Source organism: Phodopus roborovskii, unplaced genomic scaffold (genome assembly GCF_943737965.1).
Source record: "Phodopus roborovskii unplaced genomic scaffold, PHOROB, whole genome shotgun sequence".
Taxonomy (NCBI): Eukaryota; Metazoa; Chordata; class Mammalia; order Rodentia; family Cricetidae; genus Phodopus; species Phodopus roborovskii.
The window spans coordinates 382,455-405,123 of NW_026126437.1; positions in this window are offsets into that span (position 1 = coordinate 382,455).

Genomic DNA, 22,669 nt, shown 5'->3' on the forward strand with positions numbered 1-22,669 from the left:
AGATTATTGAGAACAATAGAATAGAGTTTTTAGTATAGACTCAGTCATAACTACTATAAATTATTTTCTAATTAATTTAACTGAGGAAAGAATAGGTTTTTGGAGCTTTGGATACAAATGGGTAAAAAAGGACTTGCCCTGGGGCTGACCATAAGACTTAGGTAATAAGAAAAAATTACTTTGAATGTACTGTGTGTATATATGTCCATTCACATATGTTTGACCATGTTAATATTTATGTGAGAAAGAGATAATACAGGTGGAAACCCAGAAAAAAATAATTCTGATGTCATTCTCAACACCATCCATCTTCAAGTTAGAATCTCAGTGGCATGAAGCTCGGTAGTGAAGCTTTAATATCTGCCCACTAAATCCTAAGTGACCTGCTGTTTCTACCTCCATCAGCTTGTCATTACTAACAAGCTCCACCATGCCCAGGTTCTTATGTGGAATCTGGGAATAGAATTCAGGCCTTGATGCTTGTTGTCCTCATCTTTTAAAATCTGAATGATTCTGAAACAACTGGTCACAAAATCATAATGCATTAATTTGACTAATAACTTACATATGTTATAATATGATATTTATAATATATACATACACAAGTATAAAATAACTAAAGCTAATTAAAAAACATAAATGCTAAAACCAAATATGTTAGGAGGAAATATCAAAGTTAATATTCATGGCTGTGTATTTGATAATGGATTTTTGTTAACAAAATTTTAGCCACAAATATTTTATATTGTACTTGACCAAATTTAAAAAATGTACCACCTTTTAGGCTTTGAAACAACAGAAAATAAAACTTCAAAAAGCATAAATGGGGAGAAATAATAATAATAAAAGAAAATAGAGTATGAGAACCAGAGATAATGGTTGGCTTCAGTGAATGAGTATATTTATAATATAACAAAGAATTTGTACACATAAACTTACCATTACCATGACTACCCACACAATATGAACATATATATAACATGGATGGGATGGTGGAGGGTATCTTAAATCCTAATCTCTAGCTGAAGAGTGATTATCAATTGATGGCTTCCCAGACATGAGAAATCAGTTTTCTCCAGGGATAAGTCCCTCATAGTTTATTCATGTTCCATTCATGTTCCATAAGGTAGCCTTAATACTCATGCACATATTGAAAACATTAAATTTACCCAATGATATTTTTTAAAATCCCATAAAGATAAGAGGGGACTACAGTGTATTTGATTTAAAATATTATACGCATGTACAAATACTTCAAACATTTTTTAATAAATATTACTAGGAGGCATGAATTGATGATCCTGGTATAAGATGAAATTTAGTTATTAACTGTCCTGTAGACCCACAAACCTAACACAGAAGACACACCAATCAATGGCCTGAAATAAGACATTTTGGTTAGTACATGGCTGTGAAGACAAAAGATCCAGGTAGATAATGTGTGGAATGTGGAATGCAAATGGACATAGAATTTCTGATAGAAGTAGAGGAGACTAAATCAAGGCCAATTTAGAAGGCAAAACAAGTTTGTTACTCAATTCATAGTTAGCACAAAAAGAACACAGATTCCATTTAACTCTAATATGTCATCAAACAAAAGAACAATTCTGAAAAGAACTATAGCATATCTCTGTGAGAAGAAAAATAAATGAACCTCACGTAAAGAATAAAGGAGATCTGAATTAAAAAAAAATGAAAAGTTAAACTCAACCAAAAAAATGAACTTCATATATGGAAGTAAAGAAAAAACTAATAGGCCAGTCAGTGGTGGCTCATGCTTTTAATCCCAGTACTCCAGAAGCAGGGACAAGTGGATCTCTGTGAGTATGAGGCCAACATGGTCTAATGAGTGAGTTCCAGGGTGGCCTCCAAAGCTACAGAGAATCCCTGTATCAAGAAAAAAAAAAGAAGAAGAAAATAGAAAGACAGAAAGAAAGAAAGGAAAAAAGCAATATACATAAATATTAAGGTATGTGTCCCTTTTAAAAGTACCAATGCTTTTAGAAAGGATTGCCAATGAATTAGTTAGAAGAGCTTATAGGCAAAGTATTCAAAGAACAATTTTAAATGTATGTAAACAACACAAATAAAACCTGAGCATTATCCAAGATAACAAAAATAAACACCTGAATAAAGTACTGGATGTCAAAAGTCAATTTAGGACATGAAATATGATAAAGACACATAAACACTGAACCAAAATTAAAGTAAAATAATGATGAAAGCAGAAATTTCAAAAGTTTTATAAAAGCTGAAAATATACCAATTGAAAAAATATCTTAACAAGCATATTAATGACTTGGAAAGACTATAAAAGATACAAATAAAGGATCAATTCAATTCATGATGGAAAAGTAATTGGATGTAAAAGTCACAAAAAACACTTTTAGTTAAATCATAAAAATATCCCCACAGTTATAGAGGAAATATTGCTAATTTATGTACAGAACTCTAAATAGATAGCTCTAGGAAGAAGCTTCCTAAATTATATTATAATTTAGACACTAAAAACACAAGCAAGGAAAAATTTTGAATGGTGTAATAGGAAATGGCTAAACCATATTAAAAAAATCATGCCAATGTAAGACTTGATTAGTAGTAGAAATTTTAAAAGCTTAGAAAGATGCATTGCAAGTACTAATGAACAAAGATTCCAAATTATTTTCTTGAAATTTTTCTGCCATAATTGAAGGAAAAATCAAAATTTTCCATGATAAATGCAGCTAAAATGAATTTGTGACTAGAAACCCAAATGTACAAAGAATACGAATGGGAATGCTTCAAACTAAAGAAGATATACAAATCCAAGAGAAAAAAATATATCATGGTAGGACAGTATTATAAATTAGGAATAGAGAAATGACACAAAATTTACAAAGTGACAAGAATTAAGGGTACATTCATTAATAATGATGAATACTGATGATGGTCTTAATTCCTCAGTTAAAATAACATCAACAAAAACAACAAAATTTGGAGTAGAAAAGAGAATATGTTTTTCCTCTCTTCCAGAAATACATATTATCATCTTTGGGGTAAAAGATCAAAAGACTGTTCTAAGAAAATGCACTAGAAAACAAGCTTGTATAGCTCTTATAATATCTGACAAAAGTAAACTTTAACCAAAACCATACAGAAAAGCTTAATGAGGTTATTTCATTTTCACAAGGGAAAATTCATTAATAGTGTTATAATGTACCCACATACATACTAAACATTAGTCGATCAATTTTACAAAACAACTATTACTAGTTGGAAGCTCGCAGATTACCCTCAATTTGGAAATAGATTTCAATATTCCACTGTGAACATCGCAATGCAAACTGCAGAAATATCACTGAGGCTAAGTGAATCCAGTTCTCACATGGATATAGAAGACATCTTCTAACATTCCGTTTTGTTTAGTTTTATGTCAAATTCAGAGAAGCTTGAGTGGTTTGGGGAGAGGGATTCTCAATTGAGAAAATGAATCCATAAGATTGGCCTGTAAACCAGTCTGTTGTACAACTTCATAATTCTGGACTGGTTTAGAAGATCCAGAACACCATGTGAGGTGCCAAACATGAGGCCATCCATCAATAAGTAGAAAGACAAAAAAGTAACATTCATGCCTGGTTTGTGATTCCAATCCTACTTTCATTTTTCTGCCTTGAGTCTCTGCTCTGACTTCTTTTGAGGATGAATTATTATGTGGAAGAATGAGATGAAACAATCCATTTCCACCCAAAGATGCTTTTGGTCATGGTGTTCTATCAACAGTGGAAATCCTAAGAGACTACCCAGAAAACAAATAACGCTCTTTAATATAATAATCCAAGGAACCCTCTCCAAAATAGGAAGCCTATAAGGACAAAAAGCAAGTCTCAATAAGTAAAAGAAAATTTTAATATAATTTTGTTATTTACTTTTAAATGGAATAAAAGTTGTTATCAATAGCAACATAAACTATGGGAAAAACACAAAAAAATTAAAGAATATAATTCATGCTACACAATTTATATTATTTTATAAGAAACAAGTAAATGAAAAATATTAGAAATAAAAATGAAGTCCTTAAATGCAGGGTAAATGAAAACACAACACACCAAAATCCATGCAATGTACCACCCTTAAGGGGAACTTGATAGCTATAATTGTATACATTAACAGCATTATAACTCAAATGAATAATTTAATAATACACAATTAGATCTTGGAAGAAAAGAATAAATCAAGACCTAAAGTAATAGATGGAGAAAAATAAATAATTTTCTACAGTAGGAAGTTTGCAAATGGGCTTCTAAAATAGCTTCATAGATTCTTCATGTTAAGGTATATACATGTATAAAGATAATTTTAAAAAGTCACCATGTATATTGAGAAACAGTGCCCCCACCATACATCATTAGCTACCAAATGAAACATCCAGTATCAGGAATGTGTTACATCTTTTTAGTTATGGTCCAAAGGGAAGTCAGAAACTCCACATAATTTTATAGGCCATTGCCATTATTTCTGGCTAGACTTCATAACTTGATGACTAGAGTCCATTGCTGAAGACTCCATCTATTGCTGAAGGACATGAAAATACGGAGCTGGTGTTCACCTATAATCTTCCTTCCTAATGATTGGTGTTCACCATGCTAGATAGTACATTAAATACTAATGGAGAAAATTAGCCATCAATACCACCAAGTTTTATACTCTGAAAACTACAATTTTACTTGCCAGTGAGATATATCCATTGGTACAATAGTGTGAGAAGTTATATAGGAATAATCTACTAACTTTTGATGGGGTTTTGGTGAGCTCTATGAGATAGAATTCAATCCTGATACTGTCAGTTAGGGCAAGAACTAGAAGCTATATTTATCATAGGCTGTAGTAAAACCCTACTATTATCATACTGTTTAATGAACATAACAATAAAACAACTCCTAATGACTTACTACTAACCCCATAGATAAGCACATCACTCTATCCTCTTCAGAAAGTTTCTTCTTGAAGTCAGTGGCAGTTAACATAGAGGTGAACAGCTAAACAATACATAGAGAGAGGGACAGACAGACAGACGGGCAGGCAGGCAGGCAGGCAGAGTTTTTGAGCACTCAGTATTTTTTTTAAAGAGTTGTCTTTATTACAACTCTTCCAATAAGGCTCAGGCACCATGGTAGAAGAGGAAGTGGAAAGATAGGAAGAGGCAGATAAAGTGGCCAAATTCAAGTATAATGTTTCCAGACACAGAATTGTGGATGCAAATATAAACTCATGTGACTACAAATGCTACACATTTGTCAAAATTCATAGAACTACATAATGCTAACATATACCTTTAATATAAGTTAAAAAAATTAATTATATTAGAGCATGGGCTCCTGTCTCAGGCATGACTTCTGCTTGCTAATTTTGGGATCTCCTGGCTTGGCAACCGTGGGCAGGTCAACTTGCCCCCAGCAGACCAAGCAATCCATAAGCTTGTGACATCTGTGTGCTAGGCCTGCCCACATTCAGGAAAGAGGTGAGGATGGGCCCTTATCTCAGGCCCACTTGCCCTCTTTGGGATATCCTGGCTTGTGGCTGCAGGTAAATCAACTTACTCCCTGCAGATCAAGCCATCCAGAATGTGCTGACATCACAGCACTAGCCCCACATCAACTCACCAGGAGAGGGAGTCTCTCAGACCTCCCTGCACACCTTGTGAGATCCATCATGAGAAGCATCTGAGTATTAAACCAGCTTGCTCCAACCATAAGAGAACCTTGGACCTGTACCCACCAGGAGAAGAAGGGACCCCCACCTGCATCCACTGGAAGAAGGGATAGGAAGACAACAATATAAGAACATATTCAGCATCAGAAAAACCAATTTAATGCTACTAGAGTCTAGGGACTCTATATCAGCAAGATCTGAATACCACAAAGCAAATGAAGCAGAAGAGAACAATCTTAAAAAAAAAAACTTCCAGAAGATGAAAGAGACCCTAAAAGACAAAATGAGAAAATATGTGAAAGAAAAAAAAATAAGAAAGGAAAACCAAAAATTGCAAGAACAATTCAAACAGTACAAGGTTTGAAAGCTGAAATAGAAACAATTAAATAAAAATACAGTCTGAGGGTATACTGGAATTTAAAAAGATGGGTAAATGATCAGGAACTACAGATGCAAGTGTAACTAACAGTATACAAGAGACAGTAGACAGAATCATGGGCATTGAAGATACACTAGAAAAAATAGATTCATTAACCAAAGAAAATCTTAAGTCCAATAAATCCCTAACACAAAATATCCAGAAAATTTACAACACTGTGAAAAGGCCAAAACTAAGAATAATAGGTATAGAAGAGGGTGAAGAACCCCAACTCAAAGGTGCAGAAAATATAGTCAACAAAATCATAGAAGAAAACTTCCCCAACCTAAAGAAAGATATGCCAATGAAAGATCAAGAAGCTTATAGAACACCAAATAGAGTGCACCACAAAATAAGTCCCCTTGCCACATAATAATACAAACACCAAACATGAAATAAAGAAAGATTACTAAGAGCAGCAAAGGAAAAAGGACAAGTAACATATAAAGGTAAATCTATCTGAATTACACGTGACTTCTCTATGAAAACTCTGAAAGCAAGAAGTTCCTGGATGAACATTCTGCAAACAGTAAAAAAAAAAAAAAAAAAATCATAGATGCCAGCCCCGACTACTATACGCCGCAGGAAAGCATACCATTACTATAGATGGAAATAACAAAATATTCCATGACAAACCAGATTTAAACAATACATATCCACTAATCCAGCTCTATAGAAAATACTTGAAGGAAAAGTCTATCCTAAGGAAGTTAACCACACTCACAAAAACATATGCAATAGATGATCCCACTTTACCAGAAGTCAAAACTAAATCAGAGTAAATCTACACACAGTACCACTACCAACAAATTCAAAACAAACAAGAATTAACATTTAGTGGTCCTTCATTTCCCTCAATATCAATGGTCTTAACTCTCAAATAAAAAGACACAGACTAACAGAATAGATAGGAAAACAGAAACCACCCTTGTGCTTCATACAAGAAGAAACCCTCAACTTCAAAGACAGATATTGTCTCATAGTAAAAGGTTTAGAAAAGATTTTCCAACCCAATAGATTTAATAAATAAGATGGTGTAACTACCCTAATATTCTAACATTAGACTTCAAACTAAAATTAATCAATAGAGATGAAGAAAGTCATTTCATATTTGTACCAGGAAAAATCCATCAGGATGAAGTCTCAACTCTAAACATCTATACCCCAAATAAAAAGGTACACACATTCATAAAAGAAAAAAAATAGTGAAACTCAGATATCACATGACCTCAAATAGTGGGAGATTTCAACACCCCACTGTCACTACTACACAGGATCAACAGACAGAACTTAAGAAAGAAACAAAAGAACTTACAGAAGTTATGACCCAAATGGGTTTAGCAGATATCTATAGGACATTCTCCAAACACATTTTACAATAGCCACAAATAACATAGTATTTTGGGATAATGCTAATCAAACAAGTGAAAGACCTATATAATAAGAACTTTGTATTTTTATAAAAGAAATTAAAGAAGATACCATAAAATAGAAAGTTCTCTCATGCACTTGGATAGGTAGGATCAACATAGATTAATGTCAATCTTGCCAAAAGCAGTCCAGATTCAGTGCAATATCTATTAAATTCATAGCACAATTCCTCACAAACCATGAAAGAACAATACTCAACTTTATATGGCAAAACAAAAGACCCAGGATAGCCAAACAACCCTGTACAATAAAGGAACTTCCAGAGACATCACCATACTAGAGTTGAAACTCTATTATAGAGCTATAGTCCTGAAAACACCTTGATATTGGTGCAAAATAAACAGATAGGCCAATGGAATCAAACTGAAAAACCTGATATTAACTCACACACCTATGGATACATGATTCTTGAGAAACAAGCAAAACTTATACAATGGAGAAAAGAAAGCATCTTCAACAAATTGTTCGGGCATAACTGGATGCTGGTAGGTAGAATACTGCAGAGAGATCTATATCTATTTCCATGTACAAAACCTAAGTCCAAATGGATCAAAGTCCTCAACATATATCCATCTACACTTACCTCTTAAAAGAGACAGTGAAAGGTATCATTAAACAAATTAGTGCAGGAGATGGCTTTCTGAATATAACACCAGTAGCACAGACACTGAGATCAACAATTAATAAATGCAACCTCCTAAACTGAAAAGCTTCTGTAAGGCAAAGAACACAGTCAGAAAGACAAAATGACAGACCACAGAATGGGAGAAGATCTTCCATAAACCCACATCTGACAGAGGGCTAATCTCCAAATTATGCTAAAACCCCATGAAGATAGTCACCAAAAACACCAAAAATTTCAATTAGAAAGTAGGGTACAGAATTAAATAGAAAATTCTCAATAGAGGATTCTAAAATAGCTGAAAGACACTTAAGAGAGTGTTCAACATCCGTAGCCATCAGGGAAATGCAATTCAAAACAACTCTCAGATTGGTTCCTTTTTTAAAAAAATTATTTATTTTTATTTTATGCACAATGGTGTTTTGGGTGTTGGGTTCCGTGGATCTGTGGTTACAGATAGTTATTAGCTACCATGCAGGTGCTGGAAATTGAACCCCAGTCCTCTAGAAGAGCGCTCAATGCTTTTAACCACTGAGCCATATCTCCAGCCTTTTAGATAAGATCTTACTCCCATCAGAATGACTATAATGATAAACACCAATAGCTATTTATATTGGAAAGGATGTTGAGAAAGGGGAACACTCCTCCACTGCTGGTGGGAGTGCAAACTCATACAGCCACATTGGAAATCAATATGGTGGTTCCTCAGGAAATTTAGAATCAGTCTACCACAAGATACAGCAATTACATTCTTAGGCACATACTCAAATGGTGCATATTCACACAAAGACATTTGTTCAACTATGTTCATATCAGCATTATTTGTAATATCCAGAGCCTAGAAGCAATCTAGATGACCCTCTACTGAAGAATGGATAAAGTAAATATGGTACATTTATACAATTGAGTACTACTCAGCAGAAATCCAAATGAATGGAACTAGAAGAAACCATCCTGAGTGAAGTAACTCAGATACAAAAAGAAAAACATGGTATGTACATGGATTTTACACATAGAGCAAAGGATCACCAGCCTATAATCCACACTGCCAGAGTAGCTAGGAAACAAGGGGGACTCTAAGAGAGACATACATGGTCCCCCAGACAGGGGGAAAGAGACAAGACCTCCTGAGCAAACTGGGGGCATATGGTGAGGGCTTCAGGAGAAGGATAAGGGGAGAAAAGGAGGGGAGAGGAGAACATGAAGGAGCAGGAAGTTTGAGTTGGGGAAGAATAGAGGAGAGCATGAAAAGAGATACTATAATAGAGTGAGCCATTATAGATTTAAAGAGAAATTTGGCACTATAGAATGTTCAGAGACCTACAAGGATGACCAAGGCTAACAATCTAAACAATAGTGGAGAAGTTACCTTAAATGCCCTTCCTGAATAATGAGATTAATGATTACCTTGTATGCCATCCTAGAACCTTCATCCAATAGCTGATGGAAGCAGAAGCAGACACCCACAGATAAATACTAAGATGAACTCCTGGAATCCAGTTGCAAACAGAGAGATGTAATGATCAAAGGAGTCAAGACCAGGCTAGAGAAACTCAGAAAAACAGATGACCTGAACAAGGTGGAGCTCATCGACCCCAGACTGAAAGCTGGGAGACCAGCATAGGACCAATCCAGACCCCCTGTATGTGAATGTCAGTTAGGAGGCCTGGGCAATCTATGGGGCCTCTGGTAGTGGACCAATATTTATTCCTAGTCTACAAATGGACTTTAGGAGCCCATTCCACATAGATGGATAATCTCTTAGCCTAGACACATAGAAGATGGCCTAGACCCTGCCCCAAATGATATGATAGACTTTTAAGATCCCCCATAGAAGGAGATAGGAAGTTGGAGCGGGACAGGGAGGAGGGAAGGGAGAGGGATCTGGGATTAACATGTAAAAAATAGGTTATTTCTAATTTAAATGAAAAAACTAATTATATTAATGTCTTGATACACTTTTTGATAGCTGTAATAAATGAACCAACAAAAACAACATGTTAATAGTAAAGTGGGTAAATGGGGCAGAAGAATTGTAGAAAGTATGTAGGGAATTTGTAATTTGTGCTCTTTCATCTATACATCTAAGTGTGCTTAATACCAATATCTTGAAATGCATATGCTAATTAACCTGACAGTATAGTCTGCTATATTCTCATATAAAGAAGGATTTACCAAGTTTTATTGATGGTACTCTTGAAGTAATGCCATTTGGTTGAATATTTTAGTAACTGCTACAAATTGAAGGAGGTGGTAGTATTAAAAGTGATATTCATGACCTGTTATTTTGTTAATTTCTTATACAGGGTCATACATAGAAAACCAATTAATAGATTCCTACAGCATTCTGCAAAGTGAAACCTATTTTGCATCTCTTTCAAAACAAGTATTGTCCCTATAAGCCGCATATAGTTCTTTAAGCTTAAGCATTTTATAAATATGTCTTGCAAACTCCATAAGCATTCAAGTTCTTTTTCGCATGTTTCAGAGTGCTATATTTTTCCCATAAATGAAGCAAATAAATGCTTGTTATTATGCCTACCAACACAGTGAACATAGCTACATTCCTGTCCTTATATTAAAGAATGTAAAATTCAGATACATTCCAACATTTTCTCCCTTTATTTAATATTTCTGCAAGCCATAATATCTCAGGTGTTTGATCTGGGAAATAACTATTTTCTAACATTAATTCTGGAGCAGTGTTTCTCAACCTGTGAGTCACTACCCTTCTGAAACTTAAAATGACTCTTCCATGGTGATCTTCTAAAATTTTCATTATCTTAAATGGGTATGCACAGCAGAATCATAGTTGCATTTTAACCAAGTTATGACATCATAATATCAATCTTACTAATTAATAAAGTTGAAAAATGTAAGCATTTGTTGATTCTAGCTAGAAAGTTACTAGATTTCTATAGAACAGTGGATTTCAACCTTTCTAATGCTTAGACCCTTTAATAGAGTTCTTCATGTTGTAGAGAACACCCCTCCCAAACCAAATGTTTTTTCACCTCTCTTTCATCTGTATAGTCTTTCTATTGACATTAATAGTAATGTAAATATTTATGTTTTCTGAAAATTTTATATTTATATTTATGGAACCCTTGTGACAACAACTCAATTGTATGACAACTACACCCAATGCTGGAATCTTTCGTGTGAATAGGAGCCTAGCTAGAGTTCTCTCTCCCTCTTATTTGAATATTTCATTAAAAGACCCCATATTCTACACATTGTTTCCATTGCACCAGATTTTAATAATTTCCCTAAAGGTCTTTCTTTTCTAGCTGTATCTCCCATTATTCCCTCCCTGAGTCTGTGGTAGATGTAGTAGCCTTTGGGTATACGTCCAAGAGTTGGAGAGCAGTATCTACAGTTATACCAATTACCATCTTTCTAAGCAATTGCCATACTGTTTTGCATAGTAGCTGTACAACTTTGCACTCTCAACATCAGCAGAGTATTTTTCCTTTTCTTCCTTATAAGCATGAACTCTCACTTATATTACTGATCTAAGCCGTTTGACAGATAATGGATGGAGTCTTAAAGTAGCTTTAAGTTGCATTTCTTTGACTGTTAAGCATGTTGAACACTTTTTTTTTCAAGTATTTCTTAGCCATTTGCATTCTTCTATTGAGAATACACTCTTTAGTTCTGTATCCTATATTTTAATGGGGGCATTTGATTTTTCATATCAAGTTTCTTGCATTCTTCATGTATTTGTATATTAACCCTCTATTAGATGTAGAGTTGGTAAAAATATTCTGTATACTGCTGCTTTGCCCAAATCACAGTATTCTTTGCTAATCAGGTGCTTTTCAGTTTCATGAAGTCCAAATTTTTTAATTGTTAATTTTAATGCCTGAATTAAATGGTGCCAAGTTCAGAAAGATTTTCTTGTGGCAATGAGGTCAAAACTACTTTCCACTTTCTCTTCTATCAGGTACATTGAATCTGGTTGAGGTCTTTGATCCATTTTGACTTAAGTCTTGTGCAGAGTTATTGGCATGCATGCGTTTGTGTATTTTTACATGCAGTCATCTACTTTGCTTATCACCATTTGTTGTATATACTTTTATTTTTTCCACAATGTATTTCTGGATTCTTAATCAAGAAACCAGAAAATATCTCCCTCCTATCTCTAGATTAAGGGAGTATCCCTCCATGGGTAGGTGCTCCCAAAGTCCTTTTGTTTACCAGGGATACATCCTGGTTCCACTTTCAGTGGTCCCTTAGACGCCCAGGCCTTCTAATTGAGACACATGTACAGGGGATCTGAGTCGGTCCAATGATGGTTTCCAGCTATCAGTCTGGGGAACATGACCTCCCTCTTGTTCAAGTCATCTGTTTCTGTAGTCTGCTATTGATGGATTTGCTTATCATTCTTCCCTCTCTGCAACTGGATTCCAGGAGTTCGGCTCAGTATTAGCTCCCTCCTTCCCTCCCTTTTACCCTCTCTGCCCTCTCACATGCACTCTAACCACCCTCCCATCCCCCCACCCCAATTCCATATGTAGGGGAATGTCATCCAGTAGTGGTCATATAGGTCTGCCATTCTGACAAAAATAAGATGGTATTTCAGAGTTGCCTTGATCCCTGATGGCTAAGGATGTTGAGCATGTTCTTAAGTGTTTTTCAGCATTTTTTGGATTCATCTTTTAAAATCTCTATTCAGTTCTTTACCACACTTTTTAATTGGATTATTTGATGGTTTTGGAGGCTAGATTCTTGAGTTCTCATTCAAGCCGTCACAATGGAGATGTGAACCTGCCCTCAATTTTCTGCTAAAGAAAACCTATGCAATGTTTAGAGGAAGTGCAGAGACATTCTTTCAGGGTTCTTCATGTAGCCTAGCCATGTACTATGTAACCCCAAGCCAGTTATTCACTATATTTAAAATTTCTCACTGAAAACAAAGCAAAAATAATAATTCCTCTTCATGAGAACTCACATACAAAATAATTTATTACTACTTGGAATTGTGTTTGGATTAATCTTTCCAAACCACACAATTTATATAAAGATAATATCAACTTTGTACAATGAAATCTCTTCAATAATAAGAAAGGGAATAATGTGCTTTTAGAAAACAGAAAAAGGATATTAAAAACCATATCCCAAAAAAAGACATTTAATTATTCCACATGTAAATGTAAAAATATACCAGGTTTCTACCTAAAACTCTATAATGGTTCCCTCTATAGAGATATCTTTTCCATTCCTCTCCCCTTCCATGCATCCCTCAACTCTGTGTGCTTGATCCCATTCTCCACCATTTACTCTCTTACATTTCACCAGTTTACCTAGAAGCTGTTAACTATTGTTCCTTTCTTGGGCCCTCCATATGTGTCCCTCTTTGGTCCCTCTTTTTACCTAATTTCACTGGCTAACCTGTGAATCCACAAAGATGACCCCAGCTAAAACTTCTAACAGTATTTGGGAGGGTGTATGAATAGGCCTTTCGCTGTAATCAGTTTAGTGACTACTCTAATTGGTATCATAAAACCTGTATCCAGTAATTCATGGAAGCAAATTCAGTGACCCATAGCCAAGCTCTGGGCTGAGCTCCTGGAACTCAGTTGACAGGATAAATCATATTAAAAGGGGGTATTTAGATCATGATGGGGAAAACCACAGAGACAGCAGACCTGAGCTAGTAATTTTCAGATTATTGTCTGACAGCTGGGGAGCCTGTATGTGAATGAACTAGGCCCTCTGAATATAGGTGACAGTTACATGGCTTGATTATTGAAGATGGCCCTGGTAGTGGCACTAGGACCTATTTAAAGTGCATGAAATAGCTTTTTGGGGAGGTCTATTTCCTATGGTAGTATACCTTACAGAGTCTTGATAGGGGTGAGACTTGGTCCTGCCTCAACTTGATATGCCAAACTTTGTTGACTTCCCAAGGAAGACCTTACCCTCTCTGAAGCATGGATAAGGGGTAAGAACTAGGAGGCAGGGGAGGGTGGAAGAATAAATGAGAGGGAAGGGAAACTAGGGTTGGCATGTAAAATTAAAAATATTTTTTAAATAAAAAAAAATGAAAAAATGTCCACTGGCATTACTTAGTTAGTTCTTCATTGTAGGACAAATATATGAGGCAAATAGCTTAGAGAAGGAGACTTAATTTTTGGATCATCATATCATGGCTATGTGTTCTCATTGAACATGTACATTAGGATATATTAAGATAAAAATAATAAGCTCCCTTCAGAATGAATGTGAGGCATATATAAAGGAAGGGGCCATGGTAGAGACATAAACTTAATGACACATCTTCTTTCATAAAGAGTGACCCTCACACTGACCCAATCCAAGTTAACACAACAGAGAAACTAATCAATTATTTTACCAACTCCATGACTCTGTCACATCTCATTACAATAGCTTTTAAGAGTGTAGACACACATATACAAACAAAATATTAAAAATGCTGATACATTCGCAGCAGTCAAAATGCCTATTGTACAAAAATGTAAAACAAACCAACAAAATAATGTTTGAGGATGACATGCAGGAAAGAGAAACTGACAATGTCTTTGCCAAAAATTTACAGTACATTAACTGTTATCTAAAATAGTGTCTAAATATTATCTAAAAATGATGGGAGAGCCAGAGGTGGCAGATGACTTCAAGGAAAGAGCATCTTCTAGACACCACAAGGCTGATGCACATATTAATTCAGAGCCTGAGAACATACACATGGCTCACAAACCAGACAAAATCCCAATCTGGAGAATGGGAAGTAAATATATATTCCCACCCTTAACCAAAAATATATTTTGAGTTAATACTTTCTGGAAAAGAGAAAACAGTTTTCTACACAGAGTTGTCACTGATTACATAAACTACATTCCAGGGCTGGTGTCATGCCCAGAAATAGTTGGGAAAAACTAAAAAAGACTCTGTTTTTGTTTGAACTTTTTATGTAATTCTTAGGGGTTTTATTGTTGTTTTTAGTTTGTTTTGATTATCATTTTGTGTTTTTTTTCTCTTTCAATCATGGAGACAGAAAGATACTGAGAAAGAGAGAGACAAACGGGGGGTGGTGAATAGAGACAGAGAAAATGAGCATGAAGTTGAGTAGTCAGGAGGATCTCACAGGAGCTGGGGAAAGAGAAAAAATATGAACAAAATATACTTCATGAAAAATTATTTTCAATAAAAAGTAAATTAAAATATAAAAAAGAAAATTCAATGAAACATATAAAACTGTAAATTTTTTTAGAAAATATATTATTGCAAATAAATTTAAAAAAAGGTAAAATTAATCATATTGAAGTCTATACAACTCATTGAACTACAGGCAATCACAAAAGTAAGCTGGGTAGTTTGAATTTAAACGGGCCACATAATCCCAAAGGGAGAGACATTATTAGGATGTGTGACCTTCCTTAAGTAGATATAATCTTGTTTAAGGAAGTGGGTCACTGTGGAGCTGGGCTTCAGGATCTTTTTTCTCAAGCTTAACTCAGTGGGATAGCCAGGCAATTTCCTGTTGCCTTCACATAAAGATGTAGGACTCTCAGCTATTTCTTCAACATCATGTCTCTTGCCTCCATGTCACACAATGAAGATAATGGATTGAACCTCTCAATTAAAAGCAAGCCACTCCAATTCCAAATTTTCCTTTATAAGAGGCTCTTCACGGCAATAAAAATACTAAGAAACTATAGAGATTCACACAAAATTTTACACAGTCAGTATCAAATATATTTTATTCACTTTTCCACCTGTGGTGACATATTATTTATGATTTCTTAAAGTTTGCCTGGAGATTCAGAAAGCAAAGCCAGGCTCATAGTATAGAAATAAGACAGTGGTGGTAAATAACTTTAATCCTGGGACTCAGGATTAAGAGGTAGATGGACCTCTGTTAGTTCAAGGCCAACATGGACTACACAAGATTGAAGAATAACAGAGCTCATTCATGTCTTTGATTCCAGCACCTGCGACCATATGCTTTTAATTCCAGCATTATGGAGGTATATAAGACAGCAAGGTCTCAGAGCTGACATTCAGTATCAGGAGTCACTGGCCATTTCAAGGAGATCATAGCAGTCTGAGAGAATCTGAGGAATAGTGAGTTTAGGAAGAGTGTTAGGATTACCCTTTTGGTCTGAACTTAAGTAGAGGTAAGAGCTAGTGGCTGGCTGCATTTAAGTTGGATCTCTTTGTTTCTTATCATAAATAAAAAACAATAAACATAGATATTTAAACATAGGTTTAGTAATATTTGGGGTACATGCCCAGGAGTGACATAGTTGACTCATAATATACTTTTATTTTTAATTTATCAAGGAACCTCCAAATTGTCTTCTATAATTTCTGTATTTGTTAGTTTGTTCTTGCCCACAGTACCAGTGCAGAATTATTCCCTTTTCAACATCTTTTGTCAGATTTTTTTGTTGTTGTCCATTCTGACTCTGTAAAGGTGGTTTCTAAAAGCTGTTTTAATGTGCTTTTCCTTGAAGAATAGAGATTTTGAATACATTTCAACTGTATTGGTAGTTTGTGTTTCTTCTTTTGAAAATTGCTTGTTCATTTTCAGAAACCCACTTGTTGATTGACAATTTTGTGTCTCAGTGTTTGATTTGTACAGTTTTGGTAAATTCAGGAATTATCTCCCTATTGACATATAACCATTAATAAGGAGAAGATATTAATAGTTATTAAATACAATTCTTGTATAAACCCAGTTAGAAAAAGTAATCAAAGATTTATTTTCATTTTTATCTTCTTTTAAAACTATATTAAATTAGTGTTATCTAATATGTAAGCCATATTGCTGAGCACAAAATAAATAATGATTTTATATAAAACAAGTATATCAAATATAAAAAAATTGTCCACATTAGTTACTGAAATAGAATCAGTAATGAACACCCTCTGGCCAGAAGCACAGAAATGCATAGCTCCACTACAGTATATTACTAATAATTAAAGCATTAATGTCAAAGCTTCTTTAATATTTCCAAATCATTTAAAAATGAGGAGCACCTCTAAAAGTTCTTTATTGACTCAGTATTACCTGACAGAAAAACGATACCAAAATACTAAAGGAAAAGAAAAATATAAAGCTGAGGTGACATAATGCTCTTGTACACTATAAAGATTTGTCAATCATATTGATTTAATAAAAAGCAAATTTTCCATAGTCAGGCAGGAAGTAAAGGTAGGGCTACCAGACTAAGAGAATTCATGGAAGGGGAAGGCAGAGAGTCACAAACCAGACACAGAGGAAGCAATATGAGAATGCCTTACTGATAAAAGGAATCAAGCCATTTGACTAAATGTAGATAGGAATTATGGGCTAATTTAAGATGTAAGAGCTTATTAGCAATGAGGGTCATCAAAAGGCAAAACAATTAATAATAAATATATTTTTCTGTGTGTTTATTTGGTACTGAACCACTGCAGGACCTGTTGGGAAATGAATTTCCCTTTATATAAAACTTTAATCTGTCTAATGAATTGTGAATGAAAATTGGCAATATTTATTCATAAATAAAATTCGATAACTCATGCATGATTGCCAATTGACTTGAAATACAGAGATATTGCCATTTTTATAAACACAAGAAATAGTTTGACAACATTCTGTGCCATTTTATGATAATATTCCAACAAACAAGAAACAGAAGAAAATTGCCTCAATGCTATAAAGGCCATCTATACAAACTCACATCTGATAACATATTTACTAATAAAACACTTACATAGCTTTTTTTTTCTGAAATTAAGAGCAAAGTAGGACTCTAAGTTAAATTTTATCTATAAAACCAAAAGTCCTACTCACAGTGAACAGGAAAGAAAAACATACAAATCCTCCATGGGACAGGAGGAAGGTAAGCTGCATCTCTTTGTACATGAGATAAAGTTCAACATAGAAAACTTCCAAGTGCTTCCAGAAATTCCAAGGTAATTGTAGCTTTGGAAAAAGAGTTTGATAATGAACCTTCTGCGTTTTTTGTGTGGAACACTTTGAAGAGTATTGGTATAAGCTCTTCTTTGAATTCTGGTAGAATACTGCACTGAAATCATCTGGCTTGGGGCTGTTTTCTGTTGGGAGACTTTTAATAAATGCTTCTATTTCATTATGTGATATAGTCCTGTTTAAATTGCTTATATTTTCTTGATTTAATTTTCTCCAGAAAATTGTCCATTTCTGTTAAATTTTCAATTTTTTGGAGTACAGGTTTTCAAAGTATGACCTGAAGAGTCTCTGGATTTCCTCAGGGTCTGTTGTTAAATCCCCCTTTTCATTTCTGATTTTATTAATTTACATGCTCTCTCTCTTTGCCTTTTGGTTAGTTTGGAAAATGGCTTGTTTTCTTCTTGATTTTATTGAAGAAACAAGTTATTTTTACATTGATTCTTTGTATTTTTTTGACTTTAGTTGTTTCAGCCCTCAATTTGATTATTTCTTGGTGTCTACTCCTCTAGAGTAGGTTTGTTTCCTTTTGTTCTAGAGCTTTCAGTTATGCTGTTAATTCTCTAGTGTGACTACACTCAAGTTTCTTCATGTGGTACTTAGTGCTATAAAGTGTACTCTTATTACTGCTTTCAATGTGTCCCATAAATTTTGCCTTCATTCTCATTGAATTCTAGGAAGTTTTTAATTTCATTATTTTTTCCTTGACCAAGGAATGGTGCAATTGCACATTCTTCAATTTCCATGAGTTAATAGGTTTTCTGCAAGTTGTGTTGTTGTTGAAATCCAACTTTAAAGCATGATAATCTGGTAAAATACAGAGGGTTATTCTAATATTTTTGTACCTATGCATGTTTGCTATATTAATGAGTATGTATTTGATTTTAGAGAAGGTTCCATGTGGCGTTAAGAAGAAGGTATATTCTTTGGTGTTTGGATGGAATATTTTATTAATGTCTGTTATATCCAATTGGGTCACAACTTCTGTCAGTTTCTCTATTGCTTTAAGATTCTGTCTGGTGGAACTGTCTATTGTTGAGAGTGGGGTGATTAAATCTCTCACTATAAGTGAGGTTTAGGGAACTATAGACCAAAATCCCTTATGAACATTGATAGAAAAATACACAATAACATACTGGCAAAAATCAAATCCAAGAACACATCAGAGAAATCACCATGACAAAGTAGGCTTCATCTCGGGGATGCAGGAATGGTTCAACATAAGAAAATCCACCAATGTGATCTACCATATAAACAAACTGAAAAAGAAAAACCACACAATCATTTCACTAGATGCTGAAAAACTTTTAACAAAATCCAACACCCTTTCATTGTTAAGGTGTTGGAGAGACCAGGGATGACAGGAACATACCTAAACATAATAAAGCAATACACAGCTAACTAAAGCCATCATCAAACTAAATGCAGAGAAATTCAATGAAAGTCCTCTAAAATCAGGAACAAGTCAAGGCTTTCTACTCTCCCCATATCTCATCAATATTGTACTTGAAGTTCTAGCTAGAGCAATAAGAAAACAAATGGAGATCAAGGGGATACAAAGTGGAAAGGAAGAAGTCAAATTCTCACTATTTGCAGATGATATGATAGTGCACATAAGTGACATAAAAAACACTATCAGAGAACTCCTACAGCTTATAGACATATTCAGCAATGTAGCAGGATACAAGATTAACAAAAGACAGCCTAATATGTAGAAATGAGAAAGGGACTCAGAAAGAACTCAGAGAAACATCACATTTTACAATAAACACAAACAACATAAAATATTTTGGAGCAATGATAACCAAACCAGTGAAAGACCTATATAATATGAATTTTGAGTCTTTAAAGAAAAAGAAAAAAAAATAAAGAAGTTACCAGAAAATGGAAAGATCTCCCATGCTCTTGGATAGGTGGGATCAACATAGTAAAAATGGTAATCTTGCCAAAACTAATCTACAGATTCAAGGCAATCCCCATAAAAATACCAACACAATTCTTCAAAGACTTGGAAAAACAATACTCAACTTTGTATGAAAAAACAAAAGACCCAGGATATCCAATACAACCCTGTGCAATAAAGAAACTTATAGGGGCATCACCATCCCTGACTTTAAGCTCAACTATAGAGCTATAATCCTGAAAACAGCTTGATATTGGCACAAAATTAGACAGGTAGACCAATGGAATCAAACTGAAAACCCTCATATTAACCCACACACTTATAGACACCTGATTTTTTGACAAAACAGCTAAAATTATACAATGGAAAATAAAAAGCTTCAAAATTGGTGCAGACATAACTGGGTGCTGAATTTATATCTATCACCATGCACAACACTTAAATCCAAATGCATCATACACCTCAACATAAATCTAGCTACACTGAACCTCTTAGAAGAGAAAGAGAGAGGTTCCCTTGAAGGGATTGGGACAGGAAACCATTTAAAGAAAATATTCAATCATCTATCCTATCTTTGTGAGTCTAAAGTCTTATATGTAACATCTTTAATCCTAAGAATAACTATAACCATAACTATCTGTATTCAACTCCATCAAAGACCACAGAAGAATAATATATAAACTCGAGAGAAGACAGAGAAAATTCACTGTCTGGTCAGTCACCTGAAGTTACTCTCTAATATTTCATCTGGCAGACTCCTCAGCAAAGCAGGAAATTAAACTGTCCACCTGTATTGGCAGTTTGTCAGTCATTTTTCTCTGTGTCTTGCAGAATGTCTGGCACACTCTTCCATGAAGCAGGAACCCTGTATAAATGTCCATTTTGTATCAGCAGTCACTTTTCCGTGGGTCCTGCATGTCTAATTTATATAGCATAAACATAAATTCAAACAGTACAGACAAGAATAGTATCTTGTCCAAATTACTAGTCTTGCCATATTGAAAGCAAACTTTATAACGCATTTCTTCGATGTTCATCTTCCTTTCTGATGCAGGTGGTGTTGCCAGGACAAGTTCTGTCTCACTGTCAAGAAAAACCCTAAACCATTTTAAATGCCATATTCTGTAGGTCTTTGAAATGTTTGGAGAATACCTATTCATCTCAAATACATGACTGCATATCTGTCACATAATTTGGGGCAGGACCTCCCTTCTTATCCAGGCTGAAATAGTATCCCTCCACAGGGAATGGGATCCCCAATCCCATTTGTGCACTAGGGATAAATACTGGTTCCTCTGCCAGAGGACCCATAGACAGCCAAGGCCTCCCAACTGACACCCATGTTTAGCGGGTCTGGCTTGGTCCTATGCTGTTTCCCTAGCAGTCATGGGGTCCATGAGTTCCCACTTGCTCAGGTCAGCTCTTTCTGTGGGTATCCCCAGCATGGTCTTGACCCCTTTGCTTATCACCCCACCCCCTCTACAACTGGATTTCTGGAGTTCAGCTCAGTGTTTAACTGTGAATTTCTGTTTCTGCTTTTGTCAGCTACTGGATGAAGGCCCCATGATGGCATTCAATGTAGTCACCAATGTCATTATAGGAGAAAGGTATTTAATATAGCCTCTCCAATATTACTTAGATTTTTAGTTGGGGTCATCCTTGTAGATCCCTGGAGATTTCCCTAACCCAGATTTCTTTTTAAACCTATCATGGCTCCTTCTATCAAGGTATCTCATTTTTGCTCTCCTTCTATATTCTTCCCCCAATTCAGTCTTCCTGATCCCTCATGTTCTCCTCCCCCCTTCTCTTCCCCTCATCGTTCTCCTACCTCCCTCTCCCCTCTCTCACTGACCCCCAATTTGTTCAAGAGATCTTGTCATTTACCCTTTCTCTGAGGGAACCAAGTATTTCTCTCTTAGGATCCTCCTTGTTTCCTAGCTTCTCTGTGGCTGTGGATTATATGCTGGTAATCCTTTGTTCTATGTCTAATATCATGTTTCTCTTTCTGTGTCTGGGTTACCTCTCTCAGGATGGTTTCTTCTAGTTCCATCCATGATGGGAGATGTCATTCTATATATGTTTCTCACACTGGTTAATAATAAAGCACTGTTGGCCAATAGGAAAGGAAGACAGGAGGGACTAGGAGACAAGGAGGAAATAGGAAGTAGTAGGGAGGAGTCAAGATGGAGAGTCTGAAGAAAGCAGTATGCCGCTGGCTCCCCGGTAAGAGAAATACATAGATCAGCAGAAATGGGTTAATAATTAAGGCAGAGCTAGCCGATAAGAAACTAGTACCTGAACAACAGTATTGTATCAAATACAGAGTCTCTGTGTATTATTTGGGGCTGGTGGCATGGCAGCGGGACAAGACCAGAGGCGGCAGGCGGAAAAACCATATTCGTTACACATCCATTTGCCTACAAATTTTAAGATGTCATTGTTTTGTTTGTTTGGTTAGTTGGTTGTTTTTTGTTTTTGTTTTTTTTTTTTTTTTTTTACTGAGTAGTGCTACCTTGTGTAAATGTACCATATTTTCTCTATCTATTTTTCAGCAAGGAACATCTAGGTTGTTTCCAGCTTCTGGCTATCACAGATAATGCTGCTATGAACATTGTTGAACAGATGTCCTTGTTGTATGAATATGCATCTTCTGGTTATGTACCTAAG